Here is a 24,546-nt window from a genome sequence, read left to right on the forward strand (position 1 = left end):
TGTTACAGAACATGTTGAAGTAGAGTTCACTGCTTTCGGGGTTCTTCTGTTCTGCTGAGTCTGAGGCTGTGTGGGGTGGGAATGGGGGGGCGAAGGAGGGCCCAGGCTATAGCAGGAGCTCCACCAGCCCCAGGAGAGGGATACATTCTTTGCATCCCCTGGGGTCCCAAGTAACTTGTACTTTGGGTTAAAGAGGACCAGGATGACCCTGGTTCTCCTGGATCAGGGGGCGGCCACCCCCTCACAGCCTAGGAAGGCAGAAAGGAGGGGTGTGAAGCTGTCACAGTGCTTTTCTCCCCTGCTATTTCCTCCGAGGCTCCCTCACTGGCCCTGTTTTTCAGACCTCTAGTAATAAAAACAAGCCAATAAAATGAACATGAAAATATATTCATTAGGATTTATAATGCTCATTAAAACTGCCTGTGTACGAAAGCATGACTTAGCTTCATATAAGTGGGGAAAAAATGCAAATTATACTGCATGCAAAGAAGATATTTCCCTAATCGTCCAATCAAATGCCAGCCCAATTATCTGTGGCCAACCCAATGGGTTAAAATTATACTCTCTCTCCTTGGACACAGTGAGGCGCCTGAAAGTGTTTCATTTTAATAAAAATGAAATCTGGACCCTGCAGAAAACCAGCTTCACTAATGACGTGTTTACACAGAGAAAGACAATTTCTAGTTAATGGTGATTACTACCGAGAACAAATTAAACTTCCCGGAGTATATGGGTTAGAGATAATGGGAAAGGGGGGAAAAAAAAGTTATGGTTTTAGTGTGTGCGTGGCGGCATGGGGGGACAGGGTGACAGAGGAAGGAAGAAAGAAGCTGTGGAAACTCCAGGAGGAAGTTCAGATTGCAGGAATGCTAGGGTGGGCACAGGAGGAGCCGTGAGAGTTGGTGGCACTAAGCAGTTTCCAGCAGGAGGGGTAGGCACTGGCAGGTGGCCCTGGGCTCTCCAAACCCCAGGGCCGACCACCTTCATCTGGGCTGGCCCAGAGCCCCTTTGCAAGCTCAGGGCCCCAGGGAGTCTGCAGCTCCTCCCTTCGTGAGAAGGCAGGTAACTAATTTCTACCATCCACAGTCATCAGCGGCATATGGGAAGTGCTTCCTATTCCACTCCGCTGGCTTAGTGATGACAGAGACAGGAGGTGGGCAGGGGCCCTCAACGTTTCATGCAAAGCCAAGGGAGTTAGCAAGCTTCGGATGAGCATCAGAGGAAGCCAAGTGGACAGGAGAGAGAATGGGAGACTAACAGCTGTGACCTGCCCTGCCCTTTATGAGGTCCTCAGCATCTGGAGGGGACCAGATATTATCCCTGGTTGGCTTTACCTGTGGGGCAGCATCACCATCATTTTCTTCCTCATTTTGAAAGCGAGGGAAGTGAGATGCGAGGAAATTGCCTCCCTGCCCGAAAGCACGTGCTTCATAAGGAAAGAAGTTGGGTTTCTAACCCAGGTTGGTCTGATGCCACAACTCTGCACGGTGCTGGAATAAGTTGTGGGCCTTTAGTATTGAGATCTGCAGGCCACAGAAAAGAAGTCCCCAGCTCGCTGACTGGCCCCTCCCTGTCCACGGGATGTCCCATCCAGTCATTTGACCATCAGAGGCTATAAATGCGCTGATCCAATAGCAGAATCAAAATCCCTTCTGCTCCCAACCTCTCCTTTTCCCTCCAACCAGGTGAGCTGTGGGCAGGGAGGAGGGAAGGGAGCCAGGATGCCTCCAGCACTGAGTTTTAATGTATGTTCTTTTGTAAACAAGAACAATCATTTGTGAACAGACCCAGATGCAAACAGTCCCCAAATCAGGAATTCCAGCTCAGAGGCGCAGAATAATACAGCTTTGGGGAAGATTTAATAATAGTAAAATTAAAATTGTAACTGAAGCATAATGAAGAATGTGGTACAAACAGGCTCTGCAAAGGAAAAAAAAAATCTACACAGATTAGCCCCTATGGAATAGTGATTGGTTGAGAGCAACAGTAAACAATGCACAGAAATGCAACTTAATTATCTCACGATTCTTAACATTCTACCAAAGCCACACAGAAAGCTTTGATGTTGGCAGCCCAGGCAGCAGCGGCAGCAGCCGCAGCTCTCCGGCTCCTGCAGGAAGATCATTACCAAGAAATCTGCAACCAGCCAGCTGCTGAGCTGGGGAAGGGCAGCAGGTTTATCTGCGGAGATCCAGGAAATGGGCAATGACCTAGGAAGAAAGCATCTTGGGGGGGGGGGGGGGGGCGGGGAGGAACTACTGAGTCTGGGACTGGTGGGCAAAAGGGAGCTCTGGGGACTGGGGCACATGCTCAGACAGTGGTAGGAGAGACTCAGCTCAGTCGACAAGCACCCCCAGAGACAAGGGGCTAGGCTGCCTGGAAGCCCTACGTCTATCAGCCCCAGGCCTGGCTTGACAAGCTCTGGACAGCTTGCTGGGCAGGACCAGGGCTAAGCTTTGCCCCCAGTGTAGATCCACACACGGTGAGTACCACCTGGCGGGGGATGTGTCTGCTCTTCCTCGGCTTGCCCCCAAGTGTCCAGTCAGGAGTTGGGGCTGTGGCGAGGAAACCCAGAGAGAGGAAGACACTGGATTCTGTCAGATGTTTTTCAGGGATGTTGATGACAGTTGCTGGAGAGACGCCTTTAGTGGATGCCTGCAACCAGCAAATCAGCACCAGACTCCAGGACCTGCCTTTTTTCCTCTCTTGAACTTGCCCCCAAACAACACCCCCCAAACCCTCTACCCCCCATCCCTACCCCACCCGATCACTCATCCCTTGCCATTCTCTCTGGAGTGTTCCTTCACTCTTCGCGAATGGGAATTTGTAGGAACCGGAGGTTTTAATCTGCTTTTAGGCTAAGTCCACTCCTGCCTGCATGGGTAGGGGGATTGGCATGGGAGGGGGGGTCTGGGGTACACATGGGAATGTGAGCTGCCAGGAGGATGGACCACAAAGTTCTGCATCCTGGTTCCCCAATCTCCAGCTTCTTTCCGATGTTTGCCCAACTCCAGAACAGGCTCCTGAAGTGCAGTCAAGGCTGAGTCCGGTTGAGCCCTAATCATGAAATGGTCGGGGGGACCCCAGGCCCATGAGGATGAGGTCATCCTCAAGTCTGCCAGTTCCAGACTACCTACTCAAGGGCTCATCTGGTGATGGGAGGCAGGTCGCACAAGTCCAGAGGAAGTCTTCGATTCCTGGACAAAATGATCAACACAAACAAGTGCCTATATTGCTGGGGGCTGGAGAGCTTAGAAGGGAGGGACAGTTTTCTCTGTGCACATGAAATAGAGTCTCACATGAATTAGGATGCACACGGATAAGGACTCCCCAGCAGTTTCCACTGCCCTAGAATGGAATATTTTCTATGGTTCCTCAGGACTACAGGTTTCACTGGTATCATTGTGGGTATCAGCTCTGGGCAGGCTGTGTGCCCCCCATTTCTCAGACTGGAATACTCAGGCCCCAGGAGGGACCAGTCCTGGTCTTTCTCCATCACCTTACTCCTGATTCCATATTGGAGTAGGGGGTGGCCATTGAGCTCTCCAAGGATACTAAGACTTTTAACGGCGGATTGGGGGCTGGGTAGGGTAAAGACAGTCTCAGCACTGATAACATTTGTTTGGAAGACTGGCATGTGAAGAGTTGAACATAAGCTCATCAAAACCTTACTTTGTTTGGCAGGGCAACTTCCAAAGTGAACAAGATTGGCCTCCCACCCCATGTCCACACCTTTCACTATCCCAACCCATCTTCCCAGCCACTTTCTAGTATCTCACAATATATGTGACATTTATAGCCCTTATCTCATACTGCAAACATCTGAGTTATTTATGGTTGATTTCCACCTTCCTTCCCCACCAAAACAGAAATTCCTTATGGGTAGGGGACCTGCCAGGGCTGCTCGGCAATGCATCGCCAGTGTCTGGCTTGTAGAGACTCTTAAGAAGCACTGGTTGAATAAAATGCCCTGGGCCAAAAGCTTCAGCCTACCTTCCCTCTGTCAGTCTCACCTAGAGGTGGGGGTGGCTCAAACCCCTGGCACGCAACACTGGAGTGGGGCTGGAGTTGGGGCCAAGGAGAGGCCCTGTGAGACAAGGGGAACTGTCCCTGGAGTTTGTATACCCCACGGGTGTTTGGTAGGGAGGCTCAGGTGTGGTGTCCTTAGTGTGTTAGTTCATTACATCTTCATCACACAGGCTATTGATGCTGCAAGTCCACTAACCGGCTCTGTGATCCCAGGAGTCTCTTCCTTTCCTGGGCCTCCTTCTCTCATCTATCCAGTGGAGAAGAGTGGGCACTAATTGGCAATATCTGCTGGACTAAAAGCTGAGAGAGGAGAGGGCTGTGTGTTGTTTATCGGATGCCAACTCTCTGGCACACGGTTGGTGCTCAATATATGCATATTAAGTGAACAGGTGGCCCTCCCTGGTGGTGCAGCAGGTCAAACCACAGCACTAAGAAGCCAAAGCCACTTCAGCATGAGTTCGATCCCCAGCCCAGGAAGTGACCCACATGGCACGGCAGACCTCTCCTGATCCGCCCCCTGCTCCCCTCAGCAGTGTATTTCAGTTGATCTGCTCCCTGCTGTGTCTCTGGTGAATCCTCTCACTACCCCTGCACCTCTGGCCTGTACCCCATTTCTGTATGCACAAATAAATAAATCTTGAGAAAAAAAAAAAAAGAACAGGTAACGTTTTCCCTTGCTCCATTCTAGGATGTAGCCTTCTTACCCTGAATCTTCCACTACTCTACTCAGAGAGCGGTCATGTCCCTTGGGGTTTGGAGGCCTTTTCTGTTGTTCCAAGCACCCTAGGGGATTGCAGACTTAGAATTTACCTAGCTCCAGGTCCTCAGTTTTATAGGAAGTGAGGCAGGCGTGCCTACCTCTGCCCTGGAGCTGGAGGCAGAGAGAGCTGGACAGAGCAGACAAGAGGCTGTGTTCCCCAAGTTGGGCCAGAGGCAGTGGCACAAAAGGGTCATGATGCCAGATGGTACCCTGCGGCAGACATCCAAAGCTCAGTTACAAGTTGGTCAGGGCAGGATTGACAGTTCTCTTTTTTTATTTATTGTTATTTTTTTAATGTATTTATTTATGCATATAGAATTGGGATACAGGCCAGAGGAGTAGGGGCAGTGAGAGGATTCACCAGAGACAGAGTGGGGAGCAGAACAGGCAAATGATAAAGTACACTGCTGAGGGGAGCAGCAGGCGGGTCAGGAGAGGTCTGCCGCGCCATGTGGGTCACCTCTGGGTGGGGATCGAACTCGCACTGAAGCAGCCATGGCTTGGCTTAGCTTCGCAGTGCAGTGCTCCAACCCCCTGCACCACCCTGCCCAGAGTTGGCAGTTCTCATCATCTTTCAGATGTGTAAAGACCAGGTTCAGAAAGGGTTAGCCATTTGCCCAACATCACACAGCTATTTAGTGCCTACTTAGCTATCCCAACCCCTGGCTCTCAGACCTAGTGCTTTCTTCCTGAATTTCTCCCCCTCGCTGCTCTCATTGGCCCTCTGGCTGTGACCAGAGCCCTGACTCAGTTGGCTGAGATGGAAGTGCCCCCATCTCCTGACATCCTACCTCCCAGCACCCCATGCCACCCCAACCGCAGCCATGGCAACCAGAGCGAGGCTGAGGAGATGGGACTCTATGGGGGAATGTGGACACTTGATATTTTAAAACACATTTTATTCTTTGTTAAAAGCTGCTGGCAGTTGCCCTGGTGCTGTTTTTGCAGGCGATGCGTCCCCCTCTTCCCTTCAGCTGCCTAATAGCACAAGTGGCTTGCCGGCTCCGTTTGTTTGTTTCCTTGGTGTGCACTCTCCCCAGTCCCTGGGAGCCAGAGGAAGCCTGGTGTTACATAAGCACCTCATCAGAATAAACACTCAGCCAGAAGCTGCTTCTTTCAGCCCTCCACCCGGGAGGGGTGCTCACCTCAACACCCACAGTTCCCCCAGCAGTGCAGAGAGAGATTTCAGTTCCTGACCAATACTCCTTGTCATCAGGCCTTCACCGGGGGAGTCCACTCTGGAGCCTCTCTGGGCAGCTGTTTTTCCTCTCATGGACAGGAGGCAGGGGGGCTCCTGGACTCTGACCTCTAGGTCCCCCTGAGCATCTTGGCATCCCTCGCAGCACTGATTTATCCCAAGAATACCTCCTGTGCCCCAGGCTCCGTGTTGAGCACCAAAGACATAACGAGGAGTGAGCCAAGACCCCTGCCTGGGGAAAACCCAGAGCGGAGCTGACACACACGCATAGAAATGACCAGAAAACCACCACCACCGTTGAGAAATGTATGTGTTCTGGGAACCAGGGAGAGACAAATGGCTCTGCCCAGGAGTCCGTGGCATTTGCACAGAGCCTTGGAGGACGTGAATGAGTGACTTAGGATAGATAAACTGGAAAGGGGAAAACTAACAGGAGGTGAGAAGTAGGGAAGCAGGAAGTGGAGGACCAAGCACGCCTCTTGGCTCCGGTCTGGCCCGACCGCTCCTTTCTTGACCCTGGGAGGGAAACGGCAGCTGTGAGCCCCCTTCCCTAATTTCTGTGCCTTCATCCCTTCCTCTTTGAAGAGAGCCAACAGTAACAGTACCTACGTGACAGGATCTCGGTGAGGAGGGAGATAGCGCATATGTGTGTGCTGGATGGGTGTCCGGCACACCCTGGACCAAGATGTCATTATTATTAAGCTTTGGTTGCTAGTGCCACCCCTGTTGTGGGTGGGCTTCTAGGGAGTCCCCCCCCCAAAAAAAAATGTCCTAGAGACATAAAAACACTTCTGGAGGTACTGAGTTCCCCACGCAGGATGAGCTTAAAATCTTCACTTCCGACCCAAACGAACTTCAGTTCTTCGCTTCAGACCCCAAGAACCAGGAAGGGCTCTCCTATCCTTTCCTGCTGAGGAGACACTGCAGCTGGTAAACCGACCTTGACCACGGGAGCCGCCCACATCTGCGCAAAGCCCCCTCCGCCTGTACAGTCAGGTCGCTGGGACAGACAGCCCAGGCAAATGGGACCTGCTCAGCCAAGGTCGGCGTGTGCCGAGGGGTCAGCGAGCTCTAGAGGTGCACTGTGGACGAGCCCTCCAGAACGCGAGCTGCTGTGCACACGCGGCCCGCACACCCTGCTGGGGAAGGCCTGGAAGCTGTCCTTGGGGACAGTGACCAAGCTGCCCGCCTGCTGGGAGTTGCGGCCTGTGGTCCCACCTCCTGGGGAGCCACCCAGACTCTGCACGGAGCACAGTGTCTTGTCTGGTTTCAGAATCCCACCAAAAGCGTCCACCCAACTGCCAGAGTCAGAAAGGTGCGTCTCCCACACCACCAGCCCCCTGGCAAACTTGACATCACTCCCCGTGTGATGCCGCACAGATTGACACGGGGCTCACTGACTCCTTCAGGCAAGGCATCGGTGTGTCTTGCAACAGCTTCCTCCTTCCTTGCTTTTTTTTTTTTAAATTTGCTTTCCTCGAGTCATTCTATATACTGAAGCAGGAGCATTCTCTCCCAAACTCAGATCTGGTCAAATCCATCCCCTGCTAGAAACACGTCTCTATCCCACCGACCCAAACAATCCGGAAGTAGCCTGGCTTTCAACAACCCCCTGACCTCCAACCCCACCTCTCATCACAGCCTCTATCCCAAGTGACACTCCTGTCAGTTGGGAAAGCTCGCGTCTCACCTCGCCTGCCAACCCAGCCCTCTGTCGCCACTCAAGTTCCCGCCGCCTAGAGCCCTTGCCACTTAGCTGACTGGTTCAGGTGTCAGTCCACATTCTCCTCCACCAGGAACTTTCCCTGGCCCCACAGGGTTTTATTAGGTGTCTTTCTTGGTGCTATCAGAGTGATCTACCCTGGACTGATTACAACCATTAATCTATCATAATGCAAGGGCCCGCTTACCTGCCATATGACTGTTCTCTACACGCCAAAAAAGGCCTGTTTCCCATCCTGGATAATATCTGAACGGAGCAGGGGATAAACTTTTGTTGAATGAATAACAAATGCACAAACACAGGAATACACTAAGAATGAATGAATGAGTTAGAATATATAAGCTGAAAAAAGGTCATCAGCACAGTGGAAGCTGAACACATAAAGCTGGAGGCAGAGACGCACGAAGGAGGCACAGAGCAAGAGAGAAAGGGAGGGGGGCTGGCAGAAAGGTGGGGAGAAGATGTCTCAATAAAGTACCCCTTTCCATTCCTACTCCAGAGCTCTGCACCCCATCTGCATAAATCTCGGCGACCTGAGAACAGAGTTTCATCAATAAGGAGACTCATACTATTTCATAAACTTTCTTTAAATTAAAATCAGGCAACGCACACACATACACATATACCCCACAGACATCTTCGTCGCTGAAAAGTTGCTCCCTATAAAATAAAAGAAGCTGTTTAAATGTCTTCCTTCCAAGCTAGCCCCACAGAGCTGGAGCTGAGAATACATTAGCCTTTAATGAAGTGAGACTCTCATCTTCCAGGAGATACCTCATTTAGCGCAATTGTTTCAGAGCCATTACAGAAAGACAATTACAAGGAAGCGGGGAGAGTAATTGGAAATGCTGGCAGGAGTTGGGCGAAATGATAATAAATAAAAATATTCAACCTAATAAGCTTCCAGGAGGGGGTGGGATGAAGAAAATCAACATAATTAGAACTGAACCTTAGCAAGGAAAAACAGACAGCAGGGTGGCAAGTGCTCAGCTTGTACAGGAAGAAAGAAGTCACATGCAGCTGATGGTGGTTCCGGGACTACAGGCCACTGGCCCCTCCACAGCTGCTGGAGGGCGGAGGGGGTGCCCACAGTCCAGAGCCTGCTGGGGGCTTAAAGGACACTATTCCTGGCCACAGAAAGCTGGGTGTGTGCAAAGCACTGGCCTAGCCTGGTAGGGCCCTGGGCCCTCCCTGGGCTGAGAGGAAGCAGAAGTAGAGACCAAGCCCAGGGCCTGCCCAGCCATGGTTACCATGTCTACTTATACAGCCACCGCACGAGCCCTCAGTCTCCTGGCCTGTCCTCTTCTCAGGTTAAGATGAAGGAGGCAAAGTGTAAGGTCTAGAGGGCTTCTGTCTGCTCTGCTGAGGTCATCCTCCTCTACTGGTGTAGCTTACTCAAGGTTCACACCTTATCTGATAGGCGCCCCCTTTGGTTCTGAAATTTCAACACAGGAGCCTGGGAGTTCAGCTTAGAGACTCAACCTAAGTGGCACTTATATAAAATCACTCTATGACCCACCCCAGGAGTACTGACCACTGTTGCTGGCTCTGGGCCCTGGCCTGGCCCAGTTGGGTCTAGTACAGCACCTGGGACACAGCTACATTTGTTGAAAGATCTGTTTCTCCAGGAAAGACTGTGCGTACTGACTGAAGCATTTGCGGGGGAAATGGTATGAGGCCTGGAATTTATTTCAAAATAACCCCACTGAAGAGGGGAGTGCTGGTTTATATTATGCACATTTCTTGGTTGTATTGGGAAAAAAGAGAATGTAAGGAACTTGAGGTCAGGGACTTCAAATTCGCCCCCCAGTACTGAGCTAGAATGTGGTACATAATGGGCATATGTTTCTTGTTGCATGGTAGGGCTCTGTAAATATGTCAACTATCTGGGAGTTTACAATTGAAGCCCTATTTAAAAATTTTATTCTCACATAGTCTCAATTTAAATAAATATAATCTAAGTCACACTCAATTTAATGAGTACCTGCAACGTGGCAGGCCCTAGAGATTCATGAGAAGATACCAGACCCTGAAGAATTTGCTATCTGGTGAGATTCAGGTTAAGTTTCAAGCATGACTGGAAGCCTAGAACATTTGAATAGAGGTACTAGCAAATGTGTGCTAGTCTCATTTTCTGGGCAGTGGGCCGGTGGCCAAAGTCCATGGTGCTAGATGAGCTTATGGTTCTACCAGTAAAAATTTTCACCAGTAAAAAATTTAACATATATAAATTTTAAAAAGTTATACACACACACACACACACACAAACACGCACGTGTGGGCCTAAATCTTAAACATACTAACTACTCTCCCAATATATGATGTGTCTTATGGAACAAACTTGAAAATAGAAATCTCAACAGGGTGAGATAAAAATATGCAAATAAAGTTGCAATCTTTTCTTCTCTATTCCAATGGCCCATCTTGCTTACTCTGTTTTGGAGACTTTGCATGGAGTATCAGTGCCCCAGGACTTGCCAGAATAGCCATACAAGGTAATTCCAGCCTGCTCAATCTCCCCAGCAGAATTTAACACTTGTTTTTCTTCTGCTGGCCATGGCGACCAGTTTCCAGTAGCTGGTGACAAATGTACCGCCAGGTCCATGAGAACCCTGGAGCAATAAAGTCAAGGTGAGGATAGGAAATGAACCCAGACACCTCCCTCCCAGGGACACTCACAGGAGTCCTGCTTGTGTGTTCACCTGGCAAAAGCATAAGTTCTGAGCATGCAGGTGCCATGCCAGATGGGGTGAGGACCTTCATGGACAAGGACAGATGCAGATAAACTTGGGATGCAAGTGGACATCGGTCAGTGGGGAGATCTCAGTCAAATGCAGGAGGGAGGCACTGTTCTCTCCCGAGGGATCAAAGGAAACTTGTAGAAGAGGTGACCTGGGGCTGGCAGTGGGGTTGGGGGGGGTGGTGGTGGTTGTGTGTGCAGGACTTGGCAGAGAAAGAAGAAGGACTTTTCAGGAAAAGAAAATGCCCTTGACCAAGCCACAGAGACGATAAGTTAAGGGAGTGGATCTTCTCCGCCTCGACTCAGCTCCATCTGGAGAGCCCCGATCCTGCGTCTGGGTGAGAGAATGAATATATACTAGAATTGCAAATAAAGGGATGTGTTCTCAGACTGAACACCCTGGAAACAAGAGTGAGGCCTGCCACTCTGACAGCCTCATAACAAACCAGTTGTTTGTCCAACAAAACCAGCATTTGCTGAATGCCAAGGGCTCAGAGAGGAAGGCACTCTAGGGGTGGCCTGAGCATGTGCTGGCCCACAGGGGACCCAGAACAGAGGACCCAGAGGGCCCACCCTGGTGCGAAGCTGCTGCACCTGGACTCTACCTTGGAGAGCCAGACTAGGGAGCAGAGACACAAGTGACATACAATGCGAGACATCGAAGGATGCATTGGGAGTCCAGGGAACACAAAGCTCAGCGGAGATAGGGCCACAGACATTCTTACTACACAGAAACTGAGACACCAGGTCAGCCAGGGGGCTGGAGGACCTACTAGGCAGAGAGAGACTCACATGGAGAAGCAGAGAAGAACAAAAAAGTGCAGAAACCCAAAATCTTGCTGGTAAAGGCAGATGGTCCTGGAATAGAGCAGATCTAAAGAAAGCAGGAACCATGGGGTCTCTGGGTAGAGACAAGAGGCCCTGGGGGTGGCTCGGGCCCACCCTGCTGTGCCTAGAGCTGGGTGCTATACACAGGAGGTGCTTAATAAATGTGTGTTGATTGGGGATTGTCATTTCTAGGGAGTAAGGGCTGGGATAAGCAATTCATTCTTATAAAGCCCCAGGCAGGGCCACATGCTGAGATGCATTTATTAAAGTCTCTTGATGAGAGAGGGAGGGAGGGAAGAGAAAAGAAAAGGGAGGAGGAAGAGCTGGGGAGGGCTGCTTGTCTTCACCTCCCCAGAGCCCCCTTTCCTGGTTCCTCCACCTCCAGGACCAGGCTCAGGGCCCAAGAGGGGAAGGTGGACAGAAGCCATGAAAGTCATCTGTGTCCCTAAGCAGAGCCAAGCAGGCCTAATTTGGCTTTTAAATTTATCCACGACCTTGTAAGTTCTTGTCATTACTCTTTGACTGATGGGGCAACTGAGGCTAAGACATGGTCCCCCACCTCATCAGGGCAGAAAGTGGAAAGCAGGGGTTGACTGGGGCTCAAATCCACTGCACTTTTTTCCTCCAGATGGTTCCCAGCCACAGGGCAGATGGGTGTAGAAGGCAGACAGGACATCAGCAGGTGGTTCGCAGCACAGTGCTGTATCCCCCTTGTCTACTGAGGTCCTGCTGTCCCCAAGACATTCCTAGGTAAGGCCCTAGGAATTGGTGCAGACCTGCCCCAGGCTCCAGGGGGGAGATCATCAGCCATCCTCGATGGCCTGGACGGTTCTCCGGTTCTCCGTTAAAGGCAGCCCAGAAAAACGTATGGCGGGTCGGCTCACAGGGGACCTCCCAACCCCTCTCACCCTGGTTCCCAGCTCTAGTCTTGGTTTACATTTTGTATCGAAAAAGCCAACACCTCTCCTACACAAACCTCCAAACCCAACAGGCCCTGAAACGGTTCCCCTCCCAGGAGCTGGGGGGCTGAGGATTTTGGTTTGGCCTCTACCACCAAACCCTCGTGGCCCTCCTTACCTCCTCCTTGGAGTTTCAGTGTCCCTGTCAGTACAGAAGAATTCCTCCATCTCTAAGGCACTCCAGCATCCCATAAGCCTCTTCCTCACTCCCCAGACCTCTGCTTTTCCTCCCTACAAAAGCAGGGTCCAATCCTGTAGGTGAGACAACTGCAGACGGAATACCCAGCGGAGCCCGGGGGGCCCTCAGCCGACCCCATCCTAACAGCAGCTAGAAAACCCAAAGCAGCAGTCCAGGACAGGGCCCCTGCACTGCCCAGCCACGGTGTGCTGGCCAGGAGATAGACTTGGGAAAAGAAATCTGGGGAATGATTGGGGGGATGACGGATGTCCAAGTGCAGTGGGAAGCGCGAAGTCTTTGGAGGCAGGCAGGGGTGAGTTCAGATCCTGTCTGCTCCTCTTTCTAGCTTTGGGACCAGGGGCAGCAGGCTTCGCCTTTTGGCTTAAGCCCTGCTCTCTGATTTGTTCTATCACCAGTGAGTAGGTGGGGAAGAGGGGTTACAATAGGTAACACGCGAGAAGCACTGAGCGCTGTGCCTGTCACACAGCAGGGTCTGTTCTGCTATCCTTCCTAGAGGAGCATAGTAGGAAGACTCCTGAAGTACTTGCCAGCCATGGGAGTCACATGTGCAGGCAAGAGAGCAGCTTCCTACACTCAGTCGGTCACCAAGGCTGAGCAGTTTCATGACTGCAAAATTCCCTTCCTGCAGGAAAGGGCTCCCCCAGGGAGAGACCACAGTGGGTCACTCGAATGGGATACATCTTGGTTTTTTAATTGGGTTTAAAGTTATAAAACAACAGCAGTGAACTCCTCCTGCCTCTGCTGGTTCTTGGACCCAGGTGGGCATTGGGATATTCATTAAACCCACCCAAACTCCCCAGTGAGACTGGGTGGTCCCCAGCCCAAACATCCCCTCCCCTCTACTCCTCCCAGCAACTCCTCTACCAGCAAGTGGCTCCACCCCAAGTCCCAGCCTGGACCACCTCACTGGCACCCTCAGAACCCCACCTCCAGAAGCCCACCCCAACCTAGCCTAATTTGGTCCTAAGTATTCCTAAGGTGCCTTCCAATTTCCCACTGTAATAAATGGCACAGAATGCAAATGGAGGTGGATGTGGGACACAGATGTTTGCACTAATTTAATTGAGGGAACACCTTGGATTAAACACTTTGCAAAACACTCACAAATAGGTTCAGTGCATTCGGTAATGAAAAGCCTCCCAGCCCCCTGGCACTCTGCAGCGGCTGCCTGGGGCTCTTGGAGAACTGCTGGGGGTGGGAGGCGTGAGGGAGAGGCCAGGCACAGGCCAGAGACAAGATGGCTCCAAACCAGGGCGAAGGCCGCGGGAATCAGAGTTCCTGGAGGTTTTTCAGCAGATTCAACCCCAGCTGGAACCAACTCCATCAAGAAGCAGAATCTGGAAGGGTTGCGTCTGGGGTAAGCAGCACCTGCCTCCCCAGGTGGGTAAGTGCTCACCTGTAGGGGTCACAAAGGGAAGTGCCTTCCTGTCCTCAGACCGCACTCCCTACCTGGAGGCCTCCCTGCCTACCCAGCTGACAACCAGTCACCCATCTGGATGGGATTGAGGTTCCCAGGCCCAGTGACCCCAGGTAAGTCTATCTGGTCTTTTGGGGTTGAGGGAGGGTGGCAAATATCTGTCAGAAATTGGGGTTATTTGCAAGGCAATGCTAATTTTTCTAAAGCTTCTTTTTCACCTGTCCTTGAACTTCAAAGTCTCAAACACAGTACATCTATCAACTCCCACCCTCCCCTTCACCTTTCACTCAGCCATTTCCGCATCCACTCAGATACAGAGATACTGAGATGAGTGACAGCCATTACCTGTCCTGGGAGTTGTGCTGTGGCAAAGGAGGCTGACATTAACAGTCATAGGTACACTATGATAAATGCTCATAGGTACACTATGATAAATGCTCTCAGGAAGGTATATTTGTAACCTGGGAACCCAGAGATAGTGCAGAAACTTGGAAAGAAAAGGTCAAGTAGAAAACAAGGAAAGACATTCTTTACAGAGGGAACAGCATATGCAAAGCTAATGAGGCTCAGAAGTCTAAGGCAACTGCAGATACTCAGGAGAGTCCATTTACCTGGGCGCACAGGAGCACAAATGAAGATATTTCAGGATGCCAGGACCTGGTGTTTATTTGTTCATTGAGTTAAACTGGGCTTTGTTTGTTTGCTTACCTTCCTGTTGTTGAGTTAACCTGGTAAAACCCCAGCACTGGATATCCCACTCTGGATATCACCCCCCAAAACCAGGATTCTCCATTATTCTCAGGCTAAGAGGTTGACTCAGAGAGTTGCCACCTCTTTCCTATTGTGTGACCCTCAAAAGACACCCCTTGCTTGAATCCTTGACTAAGTCTCCCTCTAAATTTCTTTTGTCATATTAGTAAAGCTAGGCAAGAACTCTCAAAGATCAGTAGCAAAAATGGACTACTTTTACCAAACCCCTCCCCCCCCCCAACCAACGAAAAATTCCCCCAAATCTAGAAACAGTTCTTATAATGATTGCTCTGTAAGTCTCAGAGTTCAAAACAGGCCCGGATGATTTTATATTTCTGAAAACAGAATCCCTAATTTTCAAATACAATGACCACTTCAAGTATAATAACCATGCTAATAATAACCTCTTATGCGTGTACAGTGCTTTGTAGTTTATAAAACACACTCACATATCTCTTATAATCCTTCATCAACAACCCTTTGAGAAAGATAGACTAGTTGCTATTAGTCTTGCTTTTAGGATGAGAAAATTAAATCCCTAGTCCCAGCTAAGTAAATAACAGAACTAGAACTTAAACTCAAGCCTATCTGATACCAGAGTGTACCTTATTGACACACTCAATCATTCAAGGAGTGTTTGTTGAGTACCTACTATGCACAGCGAAACACTATATAAACAGCATAGCATAATAAGGATCTTACAATGATTAAAATTAGATGAAGACAGAGAACACTGACAGACATAAATGAAAAAAAAGGAAAATGCCAGGGCACAGAGGAGGTCACTGAAACCCAAGAGCCAAGGAGAACACAAAGCCACTCTTCAAATACCACCTCTCTCACCCCTTACCCCCATAGCCTGCATGTGCACAGGTAAATGCACACCGTTGTGGACCTGCATGCACACATGCTGTCAGTACATGTGAAGCTCAGCGCCATGTCTTCTGGGCTTCCCCCATGCTCCCCGGACTCCTTTAGCCCTGAAATCCCTTACTGCTGGCTAGGAGGTAGCTGGCTGGATGACTGGGTAGATGGGTGGATGGGATAGGGAGGGGAGGCTGGGATGTGATTCGTTCACCTACAGGTAGAACCTGTTGGGATCCCACCAGTGGACCTAGACACAGATAATGTTGCCTTCCCCTCTGATGAGAGCAGATGAGTCTTAATGCCCTTTGCAAAAGCAATGCCCTCACCTAGCAGTTCACGTGAGTGAGGTTCTGTGCCAGGTCTAGCACATAGAGGAATCAGTGCCTTCTTGCCCACAGAGTAAAGGTCACAGCCTCCACAGAAATCATTGTTGAGCCCCTCCCCCACCACCATCACCACTCTCCCCTGTAGGGCTTGGGGGCCTCATAGAGAACATCTCTCCATCACTTCTTCTCTTTTTATTCAAGCAACCTTATAAGGGACCTGTAATGTCCAGGCACGATTCTTGATACTTGATTAGAATATTAAGGTGCAGTCCTTGACTTGGGCAGACAAATCCTGTGATGACCAATAAGGCAGCATCTCAGCAAGGTGCTCTGTATGGAGGGAGTCAGGGAGGAGGTTTGTCAATGGGGTTTTGAGGTTACTCAGGCCATGAAGACGCCAGACTCCGGAACAGTACGTGCAAAGGCACATTGTACAGAGTACGGAGGGGTACATTGAGCAACCCAGTCTATAGATGGTCCCAATTTATAGTGGTTTGACTATAGCTTCTTTTTTATTTTTTTTCAGTGTTATGATGGTGTGAAAGCAAGATGTTTTCACTAGAAATTTTGAATCTTGACCTTTCCCAGGAAAGCGATATGATACCCTCAGGATGCAGGGCAGAGGCAGTGAGCCCCAGCTCTCAGCCAGTCAGGAATCCAGGAAAGCAAAGCAACACTCCAGCTTCATTGGTGACCCTTCCCCTGCAGCACCCCTGATATCCAGCGATTAATTTCAGCTCAAAGCTTCAAACATTTTTCAGGCCCCGTGAGCTCTCAGCTGCGTTATCAGTGGTGAGAACTCACACAATCATTGTCATTTGTAGTACACTGTTGTGTTTTTTCCCCACTTTCAGTGCAGTATTTGATAGACTGTATGAGATATTCAATACTTTATGACAAAGTAGCCTTTGTGCTAGATGATTTTGCACAACTGCTCTGAGCATTCTTTTTTTTTTTTTAAGATTTATTTATTTGTGCATACAGAACTGGGGTACAGGCCAGAGGCTCAGGGGCGGCGAGAGGCTTCACCAGAGACAGAGAGGGGAGCAGAACAGACAGATCTACGAAGTACACTGCTGAGGGGAGCAGCGGGTGGGCCAGGAGAGGTCTGCTGCGCCAAGTGGTCACCTCCTGGGCAGGTGGGAATCGGGAACTCATGCGGAAGCAGCTTTAGATTCTCACTGCTGTGCTTTAACCGACTGCGCCACCAGGGAGGGCCCGCTCTGAGAATTCTTAAGGTAGGCTGGGCGAAACTGTGAAGTTCCATAGGTTTGGAATATTAGATGCATTTTTGACTTATGATGCTTTCAACAAACAAGGGGGCTTATCAGCAGGTAATCCCCTCCTAACTCAGGGAAGATCCCTACTGGGGATATCAGGAGCAGACATGTGCTTCTGTGTCTGAGCATCTGTAAGTGTCAGGGAGGAGAGAGGTGAAGCTGAATAAGTAGACACAGTTTAACTCTGAAGCCCATGGTCAGCCGACCAAAGAAGCTGTAGACAGTAAGGAACCACTGGGGCGTGGAGTGTGGGCAGATTCTGACAACAGCACTAAGCAGATTCCAGCTACTGCGGGCCTGGCACTGGGCTCCTCCATGCTAACGAAAGGAGACTGTCCTTGGCTGCCTGATGATAAATGAAGTTGACGAGGTAGTCTCTTTGATTCATGCAATTATCCCTGGAGAGATGGTCAATTTTGGAGCAGTTCCTCCTCTCTTAAGAGCCAGACTGACTGGCTAACAGCAAAAGCATAGGGAGGGTTTTCCAGTCGCCCTCCCCCTCCCCCCTCTCTATCCCCCTCCCTTCCCTACTGTCAGAGTTGTCCCCCCCATACTGCTTGGGAAGGCTTCAGACTTTGGGGAGATTTGAGAGGTACTTGAGAATAGGTAATGGTGGGGAGAAGGTGTGCCACAGGAACCACAGAGGAAGGAAAAAGGATGGTTCCCAGGTTGGAAGAAGATTTAAGACCATCTGCCTTTCCAGCAGCTGGAAAAGAAAGGCAGGATGGGTGGTGAGCCTCCAAGCTCTTTCCAAACCAGGCTCCAGGCTCTCCAGAGGTGCTCACAGTAGGAAAGTTTCTCCCTCCCCTTCTCCCTCTCCCCTCCCTCTCTTCCCTCCTTCCTAGCTCTTCTCCAGAAAGGTTTATGAAGAAGATTCCAAATAGCCCCCTCTCCTGCAGGCATAGTCACACCAACTGAAAGGAGATTTAATTAGCAAAATCTCGTTAGGCAAACGAAATTATCCGTAAGACAATACTCCTCTGGACAGGGGGTATGATTAAACAAAGCCATTAATTGAGAGCGGCTCTCTGGCAGCTCCCCGGATGCATTCATCTCTGGGCAGGCTCCACTTTGCCTCCTTGGGCCAGAGGAGGGGGCTCTGCCGCCTCCCCTGCGGGGCCCCACCCTGCCCCACTTCATCTCCACTCTTCCAGAGCCCCTCCATTCGGGGCTGCAGACCTCGGCATCTCATCAGCGGCCTCTCTGCCGCCAGATTCCTGCTAAAGTGCCTTGATTGCATAATGTCTATTTGCATAATGTAAATTGCAATCTCCTAGCTCGGGAGGCAGGAATCACAGAACAGCCATTATTTTTTACCACTCCACAAAAATTCTACATTTAGAAAGCAGATTTGCAGCTCAGAAAGCCGTATAAATCTGAATCCGCCAGAAACACCATTAAATCACACCAATTAAGCTGGACCAACGATGAGCCCCTGTCACTGTTCTCTGCACACTCAAGGACTCCCAGCCCAGATGGAGGCCACGAAATACGGGAGGCTGGGTGCAGGGCTGGAAGCAGGCACTGTAAGAGGCAGGAGAGTCTGTCCTGTGAGCCTGAACTAACACCCCAGGCAGAGCAGACCATCAAGGCCTGGTGGGAGGAGAGAGGGGGCTGGAATGGCTGAATCTTTTGGGCCTAGCTGCTGGATTTCTTGGCATGCTGTCTGTAGACTTTTAATTTGAGGATGGAGACAGTCTATGAGGAAGAAGGCTGCTCCTTTAGCAAAGGAGACCCCAGGTATTTCTCTTGGGGGACAAAAACACCATCCTTGCCGTTAGCCTCTTTCCCTCTTCTCCAAGTCGCCAGCCAAGTGAAAGAAATGCTAGGGCAAATCCTGTTCACACTGGACTGGCGAGACACTGAATCCGTAAGAGTTATTTCTTAGGGGTCTCAGGAGAAAAAGGCGAGTCACAAAGTCCCAGCAAAGGGCCATTCCCACTGATAACTCTTGAGTCCGGCTTCCCTGAAGCCTTTACCTGGTTACTCTTTTGCCTCTTTATTGCTCATTCAATATTCATTTGTCAGAGGGCAAGATGCTAATGTGTATTATTAAAATATCAATAGTTTATGAGTGAACTCTGATGGAGGGTACAATTAAAGGAAAGATTCTTGACCATCTCTGTCTGGAGAAAGGGAGAGGGACAATCTTTCTTTCTAAGTCCATCTTTTATTATTTGCTGGGTAAGGGGATGATGGGATCCACTCTTGGGTCCCCATGTGTGCCAGGAGAGGTGGGAGTACTGGGTTCCTTGGAGTCCCACTGCCGTCCCGGAGGGGTACACAATTCTGCTGCTAGTCAAGAGACAGGACTCTAAAGACCACAGAGATGTGCCCAGGACCACAAGCTATTCATGAAGCTGGCATCACACCCCAGTTTTGGGCTTCAGCCCCAACATTTCCCCCCAAATCGGGGCCTTGGAAATACAAATGATCTTCATGTTCTGATCTGTTTCCTTCAGCTGCCCAAATTAAACATTAGTATCCTGACCCAAGTTTCACCAAAAGGGAAAAGAACAGGAAATTATTCTGTGATTTCATACAGATCCCATTTCTAAAAAATGGGGCTCCATTTAGACATCACTAAGTGAGCCCCTGCAGTCTTTTCCACACATCTAGAACTCTATAACTGAAGGTTACCTTGGAGAGGATGTCATTAGACATTCCCATTTTAAGGGAGAGTAAACTGAGATTCTTATGGCCCTATAGTGAAGTGATTAAGTCTCTCCAAGAGAGAGTGCTAAGCTTGACTTCAACTGTTACCAACTAATCTGTCACTCACTAGGGGATTTCTTCTACTCTTTAAGCCTCTACTTCTTTTCTGAGAGACCTGTATCTCACAGACAAGGAGTCTCAAGTGCCTAGCAGAATATCTAACCTGAAGTGAGTGTTTAGTGAATGCTGCTTATTAATCTTAAGTTGACTTGTGGAGACTCCAAAATGCTCCCTCCTAACTCCAGCCCCACTTCATCAAAACCAATCATATCCCCCTCTCTAGCCTGCCCCCTCCTTTCAGCATTACCTATTTTTCCCATCTTGACCTTTGAGAAAATCAACTGGTTTCACCCTAAGTCAAAACAGAGTTCCCAGGGCTTTCAGATTCCCTTCCAAAATATAGTTGCATTTGGGGCAGGAAAATGCCAAGAGAAAGGGAGCCTGGTCCCCAAGGGCCTAAGCCCCAAAGGTCATAGTGCATTGGCAGAGGGGAAAGAAGAGGAGGAGAGCACATGGCGAAAAAGCGCGAAGTGTGGCCTCGACCTTCCCAGTCCCCAGCACAGCCCCCAGAGACCCCTGACCTTTGAGACCCCTGAGTCCTGACCTTTGGCTGAAACCTATACCAGCTTGGAAGCCCACGGAGTTGGGGTGTTGGAGCTATGGGTGGCAGGCGTGACTCGGGGCTTGTGGAGTCCTTGGTCCAAGGTCCCTCTTCAGACTTGGCACTTCAGCTGTGGGTTGCAAACTGGACCCACTCTTGCTGAGGTGGAATCTAAGGTACAAGTACTAAGAGCAACTGCAGCATCTCCTGGCATGAGCATGGCCTCCAGGAGTCTCGCCTATGGAGGAAGCCTGGCCTGTCACTGGGGTTCCTTCAAACCCAGACATTCTGTGATTTAAGTTACAGGTTGATTGCTTAAATGGGGGTTTCCTTAGCTGTCTTTCTAGGGCAAGCACCTCACCACATAGAAAGGGCCCATTTCTTTTTTTTCTGGGACATAAGAGACGGTTCTGTGGTAGACTGTCCTCTCCAAAGATGCTGTATCAACATAGATCCCACTCCTCAGGCTCTTCTTTCTGTGCATGTTGATACTCCTTCAAGAGGTGGGGGAGTGGGGTGTCTATGTCTCCTCTTTTAAACCTAGGTTGCCCTTTGTATCTGCCACGGTCAAGGGAATGTGGTGCAGTGATGCTGCTTTGGCAGTTTGGCTTCCACCTGGCTCTTGTTCCCTTTCAGGATACCCACCACCGCCACCTCCTAATCCAGTCCCCAAATTGTGAGGAGGCCCAAGTTAACCAGAGCATTCACAAAGCATGGCTGACAATCCCAGCTGTCTCAACCAACAAGTGATTTCCACCTCAGAATGGTAAATGAATGAGCCTTCAAGATGATTCCAGCCCCCGACATTTTTGAGATCCCAGACCAGACAGAATAGAGACAGGCTGTCCTTGTAGTGCCCTGCCTGGATTCCTGGCTCACAGGACACATCAGCACAACACTGTTAAGTCATGTGTGGGAGTGGTTTGCTTCATAAGCATAGTAACCAGGAAGCCACTGGAAGGAAACAAGAGTGTGTGCTGTTCCCCTCTGAAAGCCAGTCGTCACTGGTCTTTCTGTGACTTGAGACTTTCAGGATCTTCCCTCCTTAATGGGTCCTGGTCCCACTGAGTCTGTGCCCCTCACCGAAAGGCAGGGTCTTCAGGCCTAAGGAGCCTTTGGCAAACCACTCTGGAAAGACCCTTTGAATCTTCCCTCTTTACTCTCTCTACAATAAGGAAACCTGCTTCTCTTGCTCCTCGGTGAGGTCCAACCACATGTCCCTGGGAGGGAGCTTTGGCTGGGTGTGGGTGACCCTGTCCAAGGTGCCCGGCACAGGGACAGAGAGATTGTGCAGCCCTCTTTCCCCACACTTCTCTGCTCTTATTAAGGCTCACACTCAGCTCACTCCTCTCATTCTTGACTTAACTTATAGGTCCCTCTAAGCTCCATGCAAGTAGACACTGATTCTCACAAAGGTCATTATCTTTCTCCTCTGTCTCCTCCAGCCTCCGGCACCATCTCCTAGGTAGGCTTTCCTGGAACAGGATGGAAGGAGGCACCCCTCCCCGCCCCCTGGGCCTGGGGATCCAACCACTCCAGAGCCCAGGCTGAGAGGAGGTGCCCTGAGAGCCCCCACCCGTCAATCACAGAGGCCACCAGCACTGAATCGCAGGCCATTAGGCGGGAGGGCCGGCGCCCTGCTCACTCACCGGGCAGCCATCGGCAGGATGTTAGACGATCGTGGGGCGGCCATTCTTATGATTTATTCAAATAGTCATTACAGTCAATCTATTTTTACACAGAGGTGAAGATGTGTGCTGATAATGGTTAATCATTTATAATTCCATGGACTGGTTGGGAGCCAATGTACTATCAAAGCCACAGCCCCACTCAGCCTCCGGTTGTCCCAGAAGCAGGGTAGAGAAGGTATGCAGCCCAGGGCAATCCCATCTTCCAGCTAACATTTGCTGAGCCGCAATTAGGCTGAGGGTGCACTGGGAAAAGGAGAATCCCAGACTGCCTGCCAGGAGCTCAGCCTTGCTAGAGGGGGCAGAGTGGAATGGGTGGGCCAGAGTGGTGGCCAAGTATGTGAGTGCAGCAGAATCCAGAAGGTGATATCACTTCTCCCTGGAGCTACCAAAGAAGATCCAAGGAGAAGAATGAACCAAGCCGGTTCCCACAGGTGGATAGACTTTGCCAAGGGGGAGAGCCAACAGTGAACAAATAAAATAAGTCCTCACTTAACATCCTCAATTGGTTTTTAGAAACCAGGACTTAAAAGGAAATGACATATAACAAAAGCAGGTCCTCCAAAAACACCCTTTTGTTCAATGTCAGCTAGCCAGGACTACCCGCCCACCCCCCCCCCCCCTTTTTTTTTTATCAAAGTTGTTAAGAGAGGATGTTGAACAAAGTGCTATTCAAGGATTCCCTGCAAGGGTAAGTGTAAGGAGGAGCTATTACTGCCTGATGGAAGGGAAGCAGCCAGCAGTATTTGCTTTTTGTCCTCTCATACCTTCCCAGAAATAACCAGATGTAAGAGCAAGCACTGCTCTGAACTTGGCCCAGTTCCTCCCCTCACTGCCTCCCAGGCTTCGCCCACAGATGATAGTGGCCGAGGTCCAATTGGGTCTTGCAAAATCAAGAGTTTCCCTCTCCGAGGCTCGTGACACACACAAGACATCAAATCAGGCCCACCGTAATGCATGATCAATAAAGTCTGATTAAATAAGATGTCATATTACAGGGCTTCTTTGTCACATTCAGACCAAATCTAGTTATAAGTCCACTGTAGTTTACTTTCTGATTAGTTCATTGTTGAGTGTTTCTCTTACACAACGTGTGGCTGGTAAAGATCAGGTTCAGGGCTGGTCTTTAACCCATCACCTTATTGAGTCAGCACAGAAATGCCAATCAAAGTTACTTACAGTTCACAGTGCCTTTTCTGGTGAGCGGCATGGAGGACAGAAGGCCCAAGTCCTGCTTCAGACTTCACCTGTCAATAAAAGAAAGCATTTTTATAGACTCTGTAGGATTCTGTTGAGAATAAGAGTGAAGGTAGAGATGGGGGTAAACTCAGAAGTGGTTCTGGCTCAGGTCAAGTCAGGCATGGCAGCCCTGTGGTGCTGAGTGGGAACGTTCGCTGAACCAGGGACTCCTGTAGACGCTACCCAGAGCAGAGATGGAATCACTCCTTCCTTACCTGAAGGGTGCCTCCATTTTCTGAGAGTCGCCCCTTCCCTTTAGGAGTCCCAGCCCTGAGCTGATTGAGGCAATAATGATTTACTGGCCTTTCTGTCTGATAGAAGATCACTGGTGAGGCAGGACAGAACTAAAAAGCCCCCATGAAGGTTTGCAGCTTATGTCGGCAAGTCTGCAAAAACAAGCAAAATGGTGGCTGTTGTTTATGGCAGGATTATGGGAGGTCTGATGGAGGAGAGAACACTCAAGTAAAAGTGAAGAGTCCAGGAAGGCTGTAAGGAAAAGAATGGGTGTGGAGAAGCAACAAGGGAGTAAGATTAGAAAGATCTAAAACATGACTATTTTTAATTCTCTTTCTAGGGTAAAGCGAGAAAAACACCACCCACAAGAAAAAAAACAGCACATATTTATCAGGTGTCTACTCCATGACTTACACTCCCTTGGTGCAACAGGAGTAAATCACATGGCCACATCCTTGGAGAAATAAGATGACCCATCTGAAGTATCATTAGATAAGACAAGACTTAATATAAAGTAGTGGGCAATTGTGTGGTACAGGCTCTAATTCCCTCTTCCCAGAGAAGTGAAGTCAGCGAAAGCTAAAACACTTGAGGAAGTTTTTAGGGGGCAGCAGAACTTGAACGAGGTCCTAGAAGACTGGACAGGCCCAATCTGGCCAGTGGAAGGGAGAGAGAGGGCATTTCAAGAAAGGGGAGCACTTGAGAAAGGAAGGGAGCAAATGCGGAGCACCCTGAAATGATACTGTTCTGCCCTAGAGATGGGAGGAGGTTGAGTGTGAAGAAGGGACTTTTGCAGAGAAGGAGGACAAACCACAGCATTCAGCATTCAGGGCATGAGAGTCATGCAGAGAGGCTAGACTTGGGCTGTGAGCTTATGAAGCCATTGAACATTACTTCAACAAGGAAATGACTAGAAGAGGAGATCCTTCCCCTTTGCTGCTTTCCTGTAAATGTCAACAGAGAGGCTTCTTGGAAGAGGTAGAGTATGAGATA

At 49.9% G+C, this 24,546-nt stretch overlaps 1 protein-coding gene across 3 annotated transcripts in view; it reads right to left on the reverse strand.

Moving 5' to 3' along the window:
• PKNOX2 (PBX/knotted 1 homeobox 2) overlaps nt 1–24,546 on the reverse strand; it is a 253,357-nt gene that overhangs the window by 161,832 nt on the left and 66,979 nt on the right. For all 3 annotated transcript variants that reach the window (XM_012729584.1, XM_012729580.1, XM_012729581.1), the window contains exon 2: nt 23,260–23,327. The gene's annotated coding sequence lies outside the window, so the exon portion shown is untranslated. The remainder of the gene's footprint in view (nt 1–23,259; nt 23,328–24,546) is intronic.

Source organism: Condylura cristata, unplaced genomic scaffold, assembly GCF_000260355.1.
Source record: "Condylura cristata isolate star-nosed mole 26May11 unplaced genomic scaffold, ConCri1.0 scaffold00025, whole genome shotgun sequence".
Lineage (NCBI taxonomy): Eukaryota > Metazoa > Chordata > Mammalia > Eulipotyphla > Talpidae > Condylura > Condylura cristata.